The sequence below is a fragment of the Triturus cristatus genome, chromosome 2_1, assembly GCF_964204655.1.
Source record: "Triturus cristatus chromosome 2_1, aTriCri1.1, whole genome shotgun sequence".
NCBI classification, from domain to species: Eukaryota; Metazoa; Chordata; class Amphibia; order Caudata; family Salamandridae; genus Triturus; species Triturus cristatus.
The window spans coordinates 523070643-523083558 of NC_140581.1; positions in this window are offsets into that span (position 1 = coordinate 523070643).

Sequence of the window (12916 nt, forward strand, 5' to 3'; positions counted from 1 at the left end):
GTGAAAACGAAATGGAGTGTTTTTCACTGTCAGGACATAACACACACCTCAGTATATGTCCTGCCTTTTACCTACACTGCACCCTGCCCAAGGGTTACACGGGACCTACCACAGGGGTGCCCACTGTGTATGCAAAAGGGAAGGTAAGGCCTGACAAGTGGTTACACTTGTCAGGACAACATGCTAACTTAGCACTCTGCGCGCAGGCCCTACACTGAAGGCCTGAGTTCCCTTCTCTGCGCGCCTCTGCATTACTAGCCCTTACACACACAGTGCACATCACTAGGGACTTTACTAGTAAGGCAAACATACCAATCATGACCAACCAATTACCATTGTACTTTACATAGGGAACCCTTGCACTTTGACACTGAACAGCAGTGGCAAAGTACACAACGCATTTAAATTGGCAACTCTATGTCAGGAAAACGTTCAAGTTGGAAAGCAAAAAGTTTAGGGAACTTTAGCCAAAAAGGCCAAGTCCTACAGTGTGGGTGTAAGAGTTTAAGCAGATATGATGTAATTGATGTTGTAGGAAAGGGGAGTATTATGTGGTGTCACGATACCACAAAGATGGTCCTTGGATTAACACCAATAAATACTTAGCTCTGTCCTGGTAGTGTGGAAAAGAGTAGGCTTTACTGGAGGAACGTGGTAAGCATTTCAAAGTGCCAACGTGGACGATACATAACTGACACGACTTGGGAGAAATCAGACACCAATTTATAAAAATAGAGTGTATTTTTATCTTAATTTAGACACCCAAATGCACGAAAGAGCATACATATAACTGGACTCATAGATGTTTGAAGCAATATAAAATCAGGGCAGAATAATATAGTAAAACTTTATCATTGCGGTCAATAGAAAAAAATGCTAGTGACAATCGGTCACTTGCAGGTCGAGTTGTGTGGTATCCTTGCAGAGTAAAGGTGATGTGGTTCCCAGGACCAAGCCATGACAGTTGGTTCAATTTTGTCTGGCTCATGGAGCCCGGGTGCAGAATTGTCTTGGCTGTCCCTGTTACTGAATGGGAGCTGCGGGAGAGCTGCTTTTACCACTGAAACTGTGCTGCAGGGGAAAAAGATGCAAACATAATACAGGGTGGTTGCTGACATCAGTCAAAGGCTGGATGGAATTCCCTCTACATGCAGCATCGATTAGAGGGGTAGGTTGCTAGACTAGGGACCAACAAGTCTTGGTAGTGGTAAGTAGATCAGAAAGTAAGTTTGACGTCCTGTGGTCCCGGGGAAGGGCATAGCTGCCTGCAACTTCATGGTAGGCAAGATTACAGTTCCCACAATTCAAAAGACCATCTGGATGGGTGATCCCTCAGTGGGTGCGATGGCCATTGATTCTTCAGATTCAGAGCATTGTTTTAGCATCAGTTTGCAGGGGACTAGTGCCACTGGTCCAGGGGAGTCTGATGGTGCTTCAGGCCTTGTTTCTAGGGGAACCGAGAGACAGCCTAGGACGAGTCTCGATCAGGCAGTTCCAGGAGCATTGCCAGAGGTGCAGGGTATCCCTCTTTTGCTTTGTGCAAGTCCTGTTGTCGCAGACACAGGTCTCTTCTCCTGTCCTCTTTGATGTAGGTAGTTCAGAACTGAGGTTCTAGTGTCAGGGGTATCGCTTAAATCCTAGATTTAGGGAATATAGGGGCGTGGGAGTAAGTAGCCTATGGGCGGCCAGTCCCTGCAGCTAGTCCGCCCCTGCTGTGACCACATTCAGGAGTGTAGGTCACCTTTTCTGCCCGGAAACATGTATTCTGCCACTGTTAAAGGTGGCAGAAATCTAATTTCAGTGTACAGACCAGGCTGCCCACCCTGGAGTTGTCGCTAGCCTTCTGGGGGTGTACACATCCTTGACTAACTAATTTCTCTCCTGCCCGGTTGCAAATGTGCCTGGGGCAGGGGGTGTACTGTTTCCTACTCTGGGAGTCAGCCCTGTTGAATATCAGAGGCAGTGCAGCCTTTGAAGCTCACAGCCTTGATATGCCACTTCACTAGCCTGCTTGGCAAGAGGTTGGTGGGACCTCCTTCCTGCCCAAGCCTTTGTTTCTGACTTCTGGGAGTGATCACACTGCCTGACAGGCAGGAGGTCAGAATTTTGTCTTGATGGTAGCAAATGCGGGAAACGCAAGCTTGCCAGACAGAGCACAGAGAAGCTGGGAAAACCAGGTGGGCTACCTCTAAGGTAGCCACCTGGGTGAATGTCACATCACCCTGAACACAAGATTTGTGTCAAGGGAGAGAAAAGAATGTGGTTTGGTACCAAGCATGACATGTTTAGGCGGTTCCATAATGGAGCTGCCATCCTCGAATTTGAAGGGGTGCACCGTATTATTGTAAATTTGGGAGTGTCTGAGTTGTTCTGTGAGTGGGTGCATGAGTGCCTGAGTGGGTTTTGCTTGTTCACTGCTCATTTGACCTTTATTTTGCCTCTTCTGCTTGTTGCTGATCTTTATTTACATATTTTTTCTAATTTCTGACCTTTATTTTGCCTCTCTCTGCTAATTTCTGATCTCTATTTTGCCTCTTTCTGTTCATTGCTGACCTCTATTTTGCCTTTTGCTGCTTGTTTCAGATCTGTTTTGCCTCTTTCTGCTTGTTTGTGTCCTTTATTCTGTTGCTTTCTGTTCATTTCTCACCTTTATTTTGCCTTTCTGCTCATTGTTGATCTCTATTTTGCCTCTTTCTGCTTCTTTCTTACCTCTATTTTGCCTCTTTCTGCTCATTTCAGACCTCTATTTTGCCCCTTGCTGCTTGTTTCGGACCACTGTTTTGCCTCTTTCTGCTCGGTTCTGACCTTTATTCTGCCTGTCTCTGCTCGCTTCTCACCTTTATTTTGCCTCTTTCTGCTCATTTCTGACATTTATTCTGCTTCTTTCTGGTCATTTCTCAACTTTATTTTGTCTCTTTCTGTTATTTTCCCCCACAGGACCCAGGGAGAGCCTCAAGGCCTCTGCGGTTCCAGCCGGATCCCCGCCTCCTGCGGGAGCCGGCATTAATGTCGCACAAAGGGAGCTGCTGGAAATTGCAGCTTCCAGCATGCAACAGCCATCTGTTTCATCTCTTGATGAAACCTCCGCTTCCAATAGGCGGAAGTACTTTGACAGCTCCTGTCCACTGGAACCAGAGTATTTGCTTTGGCTTGGCAGGATCTGTCACAGCTCCCACCAAGCTAAAGAAAACAGCTATGTCCCTGGGGTGGGCACCCCGGGGCACAGCAGAAGCCCGCCCTGGAGGGTGGCAGTCCCCAAGGCCATGTGTGGCCCATGAGGTGGACCATGCGACCTGTTCCTCTTTTTAGAGCTATGTGCCCCAGAGAAGTAGTGTTCCCTGGGGCCCCAGGGGGTCCGGAAAGCCCCTCCATTACTTTCAAATTAGCCCTGGGGAGGGGAGTCCATGCTGACCATGTTAATGTTTTCTAACTGTTTCCCTGTGGAGGTGGTGGTCCCTGGGGCCCGGTGGAGTCCTCGAGGCCCCCCCTTATAATGTTCATAAGCCCCAGGGAGGTGGTGGTTCCCGGAGCAAAGTATGACCTTGTACTGGGGCCCCATGTGCCCCCTCCTTTTTTTATAAAATCCCCGGATGCCCCCAGGACCTTGCCCACCAGGAGGCCCTTTTGAAAACAGGCGTGGAAGTTGTTTTTATTTTTTACGCAACTCCGCAAATTTGCAGCAAATTGTTTTTTGAATAAATCGTTTTTTTGCCCTGCTAGGATCCCTCTCGAACCCCAGGAGCAAGGCTAGGGGGTTAAGCTATTTGTACCCTGCCCCCTTTTGCTTATTTTTTTATTTTTGGGGGACTCGGTTGAAGCTGTGTCCAAAGATGGCTGCCAACACTTACTGGTTTGCACTCAATCGGAGCTTTGCATTTACCTGCACAAGCTCATTATTATTTGGGAATTAGTCGTGACTACAGATAAACAATTTTGGATTTTTTAAAATTTCTCCACAACTACTTAATGGATTTACAGCAAATAACTAAAAGAGTAATCTGTAGCCCATAATCTACCTTCCTGCCAAATTCGGTGTAATTCCGTCCAGCGGTTCAGGCTGCAGGAGTGTCTAAAGCTCCTATGGGAATTAACATTGGAAACACACTTTTTTAGAGGCCCCTTTTTCTTGGCCCCTGCTTGTAACTTACCATGCGCAACAAAAATCACTGGTGCATTTTGTTGGGATAATTTCATGAAGGTTCGTCAAACGGAGCCAAAGATATTGCCAAGTCAAAAAATGCTTTTCCTATGGAAACACGGTTCTAACTTTATATATAATATATCTTTGTCCAACAAAGCGGTCCACTTTTGTGTGCTCTTTTCCAGCTGGTACCGGCGTCAGGGACGGACATTGCCCCATAAGAAATCAGCCACCAAAGATTGATAATGCTTTGTGTGAAGTCAATATTATTTGTGGACGCACAAAAAAGGAGGTGGGATTAAGTGGCATATTGTTGAGAACTATTAACCTGCTTTAAACTCACCATTACCCCTTTCTTGTGGACATTCATTGTTTCATTATCTGATAAGGATCTACATATTTTTCAAAAATTCGATACTTCATTCTGAGAATTGTCCCATGCACTTTTCAGATGATTGGGGACCGAAACAACAATGCATCTATCACTGCAATAACTTCACTATAAAGAAGTGTATTTCCCTTGCCTGAAAATTATATTTCATGAAGTATATTGAGGACTATATTATTGGGTGATTCCCGCGGCACCTTGAATCGCCATTGTTTGGACTTTCAAATTTTGATCTGAGTGTTAACTTCGGGAAAGTACAATTGATTGTTTTAATTGTTCCAACCCTTTGTTTATAACGATTTTTCTTTGTGCATTTTCCTTTGTGTAATTAATAAAGTGTACATCATAGCTATACATACAGAAGTACGCCTCACATCTGATATAATCTATCACTGATTAGCCATTTATTGCAGTTAGGTTAGCAAATATATTTCACAGATCAATATGAGGGAGAGAGAAGCAGAGATTCATTCAGCTTCCAATATCAATAGGCTCATAATCATAGGGGAATGAATCACTAGGGTCAAAGGACCAAAGACTCACAGAAGTATCAGAGACCCTCAACCACACTTTCACAGTGTGCAGTGTATATTTTTTCTCTGCTCGTGTGGTCAGGTGGATAGTGTCATCATCCACTGCACCTTGTGGGGGTTGACATGCATTTGGGATCAGGAGAAACTGCAGCAACTCCTGCCGAGACTGTCCATAATAAAGGACTGTCATTTTCTCCTGCGTCCTTAGGAGGATTGAAGCCTCTCTTAAAGGTCATAGGTGATACTGCACCTAGGACAATGTAAGCCTTGAGCCAGTGTGCTCACCACGAAGAAGGGTAAGTGAATGCACTCACCCTCTCTGAAACAAAGGCGATCTGAATATTAAAGACCACCTTTCACATCACGGTCTTGAAGAAGGCCACCTGACTCGAATGACCCTTAGGCCGAAACATGTCGACACCTACAAGGTGCAGTGGACCAATCACCAATCCACTTACGCACCACCTTTTTTTTAATCATGTCCCTATCCTGACCTAATAAAGCTTCTCTATACAGGATAGGAGATATTCTTAATCACTAGTCACTCTTCGCAACTATGAACCTTCTAGACAGTCTCCCTCCTTGTGGAGGTTGGTCAGTCACTTGAAGAACCGAACCCTCAAGTGATTACGACCCAATGATGACACTATCCACCTGACCACACGAGCAGAGACCAAATAGATACTGCACACTATAAAAGTGTGGTTGAGGGTCTCCGATACAAATTCTGTAAAACTTTGGTCCTTTGACCCTAGTGATTCATTCCCCTATGATTATGAGCCTAGCAGATATACTCCTCACTGCTATTCTGCAAGTAAAAGATTATACAGACTTGTTTCTCCTTCAGGGATTCTTTTGCGTATTCTTTCTTTTTCCTACCTAATTTCAGAAAGTGTTCAATGATGCCACAATCTCTGATTGTGGGCTGGAAAGTTCCTTTCATCAGCAAAATGACCTGCAAAACCACACCTGGAATACTTCATGTCAGTGTTATTCTCATTCAATTTCTTATTTTGTTTGTGTTTCTGAAAGCTATGTTTCTTTGACATTTCTTGTGTGTAATCCAAATGGTTTCTTTATAGTTCTAGCTTTGTTGACCACGTCTTTGGGTTCCTGTCTATTGTACCCTATTAGTTCCTTCTAGTACTGAACGTGCCACTTTCGCACACCTGCAGGGGAGCTCTGCTTTTTTAACAATATCTATTTGCTTCCTGCAGTGAAGCGTTCCTCTTTGCCCAAAGACAATTTTGTATGGACAGATTTGCTGCAGGCATGCATTTTTGGTCCCTTATTAATTCATTGTGTAGCACCGCAAACCGACATGTCAACGCTAAATTCTTTAAAATTGACACACAGTCTTCAAATGACTCTTCCTTAGATTGTTTTCTATGATAGAACTTGTACCTATCAATACCTACACATTCAGTGGGTGCATAATATATGTCTAAATCTTCAAGGGCATTGCTAAAAACATCACCTTGACCGTGTTGTCTTGTTTTTTTTCCATGCGATTAGAAGTCTTCAAACCTTGAGCACAAAGGCAATGTAATAATATTTTTTTCTTTTTGTCCAGTGTAAAATCATCATCTTCATCACAAGTGGAGATATAATTTATAAAGTACTCATGCCACTCTTTCCATTTTAATGATGTATCCCCAGACGACGGTACAAAAGGGTGGGGTCAGATTTAAAGCTTTGCCTGAAGTCATAATATAAATTAATGTCTAGGCACTAGTAATAGTTAAACGGAACATGATATGCCCAAAAAAACTTACCCTAAGATGTTGCATGCAGGGTTCTGGGTTTATAGATCTGGTACATCTGAGAACGTTAGTAGAAATAACCTTAAATCCAAAATGACACTTGTTTTTCTCATTTTGTCGCACGTAAGCAGCATCTGTGCTTGTTCCCATATTCTTCCCACAACTCCTGAATCTTCCCCAAGATGGTGGCATGAACGCAGTGCGTATGCATTGTTCTGCTGTGTGAATGTGATGAATGAGGAGTTAGTGTTCCAATATCAAAACCATCAGCATGCTGACAAAATGGTGTTTGCGGTAATGAAACGATGGCTCTGAATAGCGTTCCGAAGGGTTTTGAAACACGCAGGCAACGCATGTATTTCAATTGCATATGATGCTCTAATGTTAATACATTTCACGGTCTGCGGTCAGGTACGTAAATACTGCACCCTAGTTTTTTGCAATATTTTGTCTGCCCCTCACCAGTAGAGATCTGTATGAAGTAAGTCCAGATCCATACTATGTTCTTTGTGGAGGTTGTACTGTAGATCCAATCTCTGGTGCATAGATCCATGTGTCGGAGTCACTCTTCACTACAATTGTAGTAAAGATGCCGATCCAGAAGTGTATTTAAGAGATTTATTCTTCCATAAGTAAACGCCAACATGACAAGTAGCAACAGTAATCAGCCTCCGCCGCTTACTCTTGTGCGTTAACCAGTTCCCAAACATACTCAATTACATTTATATCATACCATTCTAACCTTAAACCACTACTGTATTTTATTCAGGACAATGTTAAGTCCTAACTACATCTACTACCTCACTACAATACTCCTAGCTGAATGAATACAATACAACAATTGTGTGGGTGATCCTAGTGCCCACAACATAAAATGCCCTAAAACGCATCAATAGGAATAGCTGCAGTATTTGGGTCCGGGCTCGGTAGCCATGCAGGTTAATCTACCAAATCCTGACATTTCCAAAAACTAGATACCCAAGGGAGTCCAAGGTGGTGTGCCTTACATGGATCTCATGAAATTTTCTTACCCAACTTTGTCTAAAATCACAACTTTTACTTGCATTTCGGTGAGATAAACTTCCGAAATCGTCAGAAATCCACAAAATACATACCGCCCAGTGTTCCCCCACTTTTTCTAATATAATGTTGCCCTACCTGTGTGGCTGGGCCTAATGTCTGCTACAGGAACTTTTCAAACCAGGGTCAATGGGATTCCCCTTGTGACAGGAAATGTTAATATCTCCATATTGGGTTTGGGCATTTTCCTGTTTGAAGTTTGCAAGGGCTTCTGGGTAAAATAAATCTTGTTTGAGCCACACAAGTCACACCCACCCTGGAAACCCCAGGTGTCTAGTTTTCAGAAATGTCTGGGTGTGGTAGGTTTTCCTGGGTGGTGGCTGATCAAGGGCCCAAACCCCTCAGCTAACCATGTTGTAAAACAGAGCATGGAGTCTGCTGGGAAAACTATAGCATCTCCAGGTCTTGTTTTGACATGTATTGTGTCACAGGCGCTAGGCCCAGATACACAAGTGATGTACCATTGTTATCGGGAGATATGTGGGAACAGAGGATAGCAGAACATTTGTTATTAGCAAATTGGATTTCTCAGCCTTTTGCCTTCCAAATGTATGCAAGTGTGCAAAATGCCTTCTGAATCACATGCTAGTATAGAAATGCATACATTCAGAGATATTAAAATAACCATTGTTTCTAAATGCACTATCTGGTGTGCATTTCAGAAATATATAGGTTTCCTTCATATCTATTTTCTCTCTCTCTTTATATTTCACCATATTAATTGATCTATACTAGGTACACAATGTAAGGTGTGGCTCAGTTGTGGGCTCTGATTTCTTCGGATTCTTGCAAAAACTGCAAACTCTATATATCCCTTGGACCAGAAGGGCCTACTGGATGTAAAGGTACATTGCTTTTGTACATTGCCCATCATGAGAAGAAGTTACAGATGCAAATGTTGTCACAAATGGTTGTTTTTTCTACTCATTTTCAACATTGTTTTACTTCAACAGTTAATTTATTTGGAAAAAACTTGAGGGATCTGCACAAATGATCCCCTTGCTGAATTCTGAATTCTGTCTACTTTTCAGAAATGTATAGCTTTTCCGGATCACACTTGGGTTTCCCAACCGATTTACACAACAAACTGGAAATAGGTTGGTAAAAAGTTGTTTTTGGATTCAGCTCTGCTTGTTCCTCAAAGCTGGGAAGATGGTGATTTTAGCAGAGTAAACCTTTCGTTGATGCCATTTTTGGAAAAAAAGCAGACACTTACTTGCACACTACTTTATTCCCTAAAACCCAAAAGTTAGTTATAATTTGTCTAATTCGCGATAGCCTCCATAGGAATCCACAAACTCTTGGGACTCTTAGAATCCGCATGATGTTGGAGAAAAAATGACACAAGTTTGTCGTGGATACCTTATAGGGAAAAAATGTTATTGCCCGTAAGTGCGAAGTACCCCAAAGGCCAAAAAAGGGCTCAGCACTGGGGTGGAAAAGCCTCAGCGGTTAAGGGTTTTAATACTCATGAACTGGTTAAACATTAAAGGAGGTTGGAAACTGGAAGATTACATAATTTACTAATTATCCTCAGGTACTCTGAACACAGCTTCAAAATGATATCCAACTTCACATTACAATCATCTTGGTGTCAGATTGAGTCACATGATGCATGACGTCATAGTGTGAAGTTTTCCGAATCTTAACTTTTGGAGCACTTGGGACTTGAGCACTGCAAGTGCTAATTTAAGACACTGTGGCTTCTACAGTTTTAGGCTGACTGGTATTCTAAACAGATGCGGAATGGCAGCCCTGCTATTTTATCATTTTAGACAGTGGTGAATGGTTGCTTGTCACAAGAGCTTTCTTTCAAAGCATGTGCTGCTTTTGACTTTAAATGTATCAGCGTTTGATGATGTATATAAAGTGAACTACAGAATATAACACAAAGCAACATACCAACACAAAATGTAACAGGGTCCAACAAAACAGTCAGAACAGAATGCATCGCAACAGCCAGCGTACAATACGGACAAAATCACTTTGTAATAATGCAGCACAAAATCACAACAGCACACAACAAAACAGAAAGCATCACCACCTCAACAAAGTGCAAACCAACATATAAACACAACACATATTACCTTCTCCAAAATCTTTTTGTATTAAATCTAAGGAGTCCTAAACAGAGAATTTGTTTTAGGACAGAAAGGGCGAAAGGCATGTGAGACTGCTGTTCGAGAGAGCTAGAAAGGAACATAAAAGCGCTGCATGCAAGACATCATTGACCCATCCAGCTAATCGATTGCCTCTGGCAGCAGAGCACGTTGACCTGCTTCAGAGGAAAGTGAAAAATATGTCTTCAATTATTTTCTTGCTCAGTTTTCTTGAATAGCATACTGATTAGCAAAGCTTAGGGCATGAAGAATGTTATTGACTTCTACATCAGTATACGAGCTTGCTGTAGGCCTAAACGTTACTTTGTCTCCTAAACAAGCCTATCTTTTTATATATATATGTGAAAATCACAAACTGCACAGTGCATCGGATGCAGAATGCTATAGTTTGGGATACCAGATCTGCTATTATTATATCTTCAAATTGTTGTACATTTTTTATTTTGCAGCTTGCCTTGGTGCACCATCCTAAGTTTGCTTTGTACAGGAGAGCTATAACACCAGCTAAACATCCCAAGATCAAATGTCATATTTACTGCAGTCTTTCAAAAAAGTCTAACACTTGCAGTGCTATCTTCAATAAACTAAATAAAGGGAGGAATAACCAAATCAAGAACAACCCATTTGCAGGGTTTCTAGGGACAAAAGGTGAATATCTGACTTAGGGAGAAAATACGACTTTGGTGGTCCTATGGCCCGCCGTAGCCTCGGTGGCAGTGTATGCACCACTGCACCAGCGGTCTGCCTGCCCTAGTATGAGTTTGGCGGTCAGATCGCCAAAGGACAGCTGCAATTGTGGGGGATCCGTAATCCGTCTGCGGTGTTGCAGTGGGGTGAGGCCGCATTATGCTGGTGGTTTCGCTATGGTACAGCCAAACATATTACGAGTTTCTGCACGCCTCAGTTTGCATGGCGGTGAGCCCGCCATGAAAGGTGTGGCAGGGAGAAAACTAAGGGGGCCTGTAGGGCCCCCTATTGCTTCATGGCCTGGGGGTGCATGTAGGGGGTCACATGGTGTGCCCCTTGTTTGTATGCACCCCCTGTTCCTACACAGCATGGACTTCATAGTCCATGTCATGCAGGAACGCCCATTGCGGTGCCTTTCTAAGGCTCACATACGAGCCTTTGAAAGACACCGCCGCGGGACTGGCAAAGCAGGATCGCCCACCAGAATTACAACTCGTAATCTGGTGGGCAGTGATCGGATGGGTTTGGCGGTGTGGCAGTGGGGTGCTGGAGTGGGGGCCTGCTCCCATACAGCCAAACTCGTAATAAGGCCCTTAGTCTATAGAGCAAGTGTGAAATTAATAGCGTGGGAACGTAATTTTCAAATATAACACGATAACAACAGATAAAATTACTAGAAACATTTGGCCAAAAAACAACAGCAAGCCAACAACACAGCAACATAACACACAACACAGCAACACAAAAAGCAGTCACTATATGACTAAAAAACAAAAAACAAAATAACAATATGCCATAACTCAACAACTTAGAAATATAACACAGCACCACAACAACAAAAAATGCCAGCACACCACAATAATACAACAATATGCTCATTTTAAACAACCTCCAAACAAAAACAACAGTACAGTGCTACTGTCATCTGTGAGATATTGAGGATTGCAGGATATAAATTAGAGAAACGAATGTTGTTCAATATATGGTTCTTGGCAAAGGTGTTACATGAGTGATGTGGGTCATTTACCAATAAAAGTCCTAGCCACTTCTAGAATTCTCAAGACCCACTGAGGTAGTGATTGTTTTCATAAATAATGCAGCATATACAACTAGAAGAAACAATCCAAAAGTGACAATAATCCAAATAAAGTTTGTTGGACCTGGCCCTCTCTGCAGGGTGACCCCCAAACGTTTTGCCTTCACTGCTAAACTGCTTGTGCTCTCTCCTTTAAACATGGTAAAATTAGCTTACCACCAATTGGCACATTTAATTTACTTGTATGTCAATAGTAAAGTGGTACTACATGTACCCAGGGCCTGTAAATTAAATGGCACTAGTGGGCCGGCAGCACTTACTATGACACCCACTTAAGTAGCCCTTTTACACATGTCTCAGACCTGCCAGTGCAACCTGTGCGCACAGTTTCAATCTGACATTTTGTCCTGAAGAAATAAACCTTTTGCCAGGCCTAGACTTTCCCTTTTAATACATATAAGTCACCCCTAGGGTAGGGCCTAAAAGGCCCGTAGGGCAGGGTGCATTGCATTTAAAACGTTGGACATGTACCGTTACGTTTTATGTGTCTTGGTAGTTTTTTCCCTACCGTGAGTCCTATCTCTCCCATAGGATAACATAGCGTTACTTTATTACATTTAATAAGTGATAACATTTGTCTGGAAGCAGGTAGGAATGTCATGTTTAGTCTCTGAGAAAGTGTAATTTAAGACCCTCTTTAATGGTAAAATCAGATTTTAAGTCATAATTCTGAAAATAAACTTACAAATAGTTGCCATTTACTTGTCCTAACCATTTGGTGCCTGCAGCCTGTATCCCGGGTCACATGACTAGGTTTAGTTGGCAGTTGTCCTTTGAGTATTCCTCCCAGACTGTATCATAAAAGCAGCAGGGCAGCAGGGCAGAAGGTCGTTCTTCGCAGGACATAACAAACACCTCTGTTGGGGGCAAACTCCAGAAGCTTTACCCACTTTAAAGAGGGCACCAAATATAACAATGGGACTCTCTGACACAATCTTCAGTAAAATCCTGGACTTGTGGATACTAAAGAAGAAGAAAAACAGCCTTCTGCCCTGCTGATGTAGGCCTGCCCTGCTTGCTGAGAATGATGACAGGACCTGCGGCCTTCCTCCAAGGCTGCAGTGACTCCAATTGTCAGCTTACTGACCTCCTGTTCTGATCTACAGGG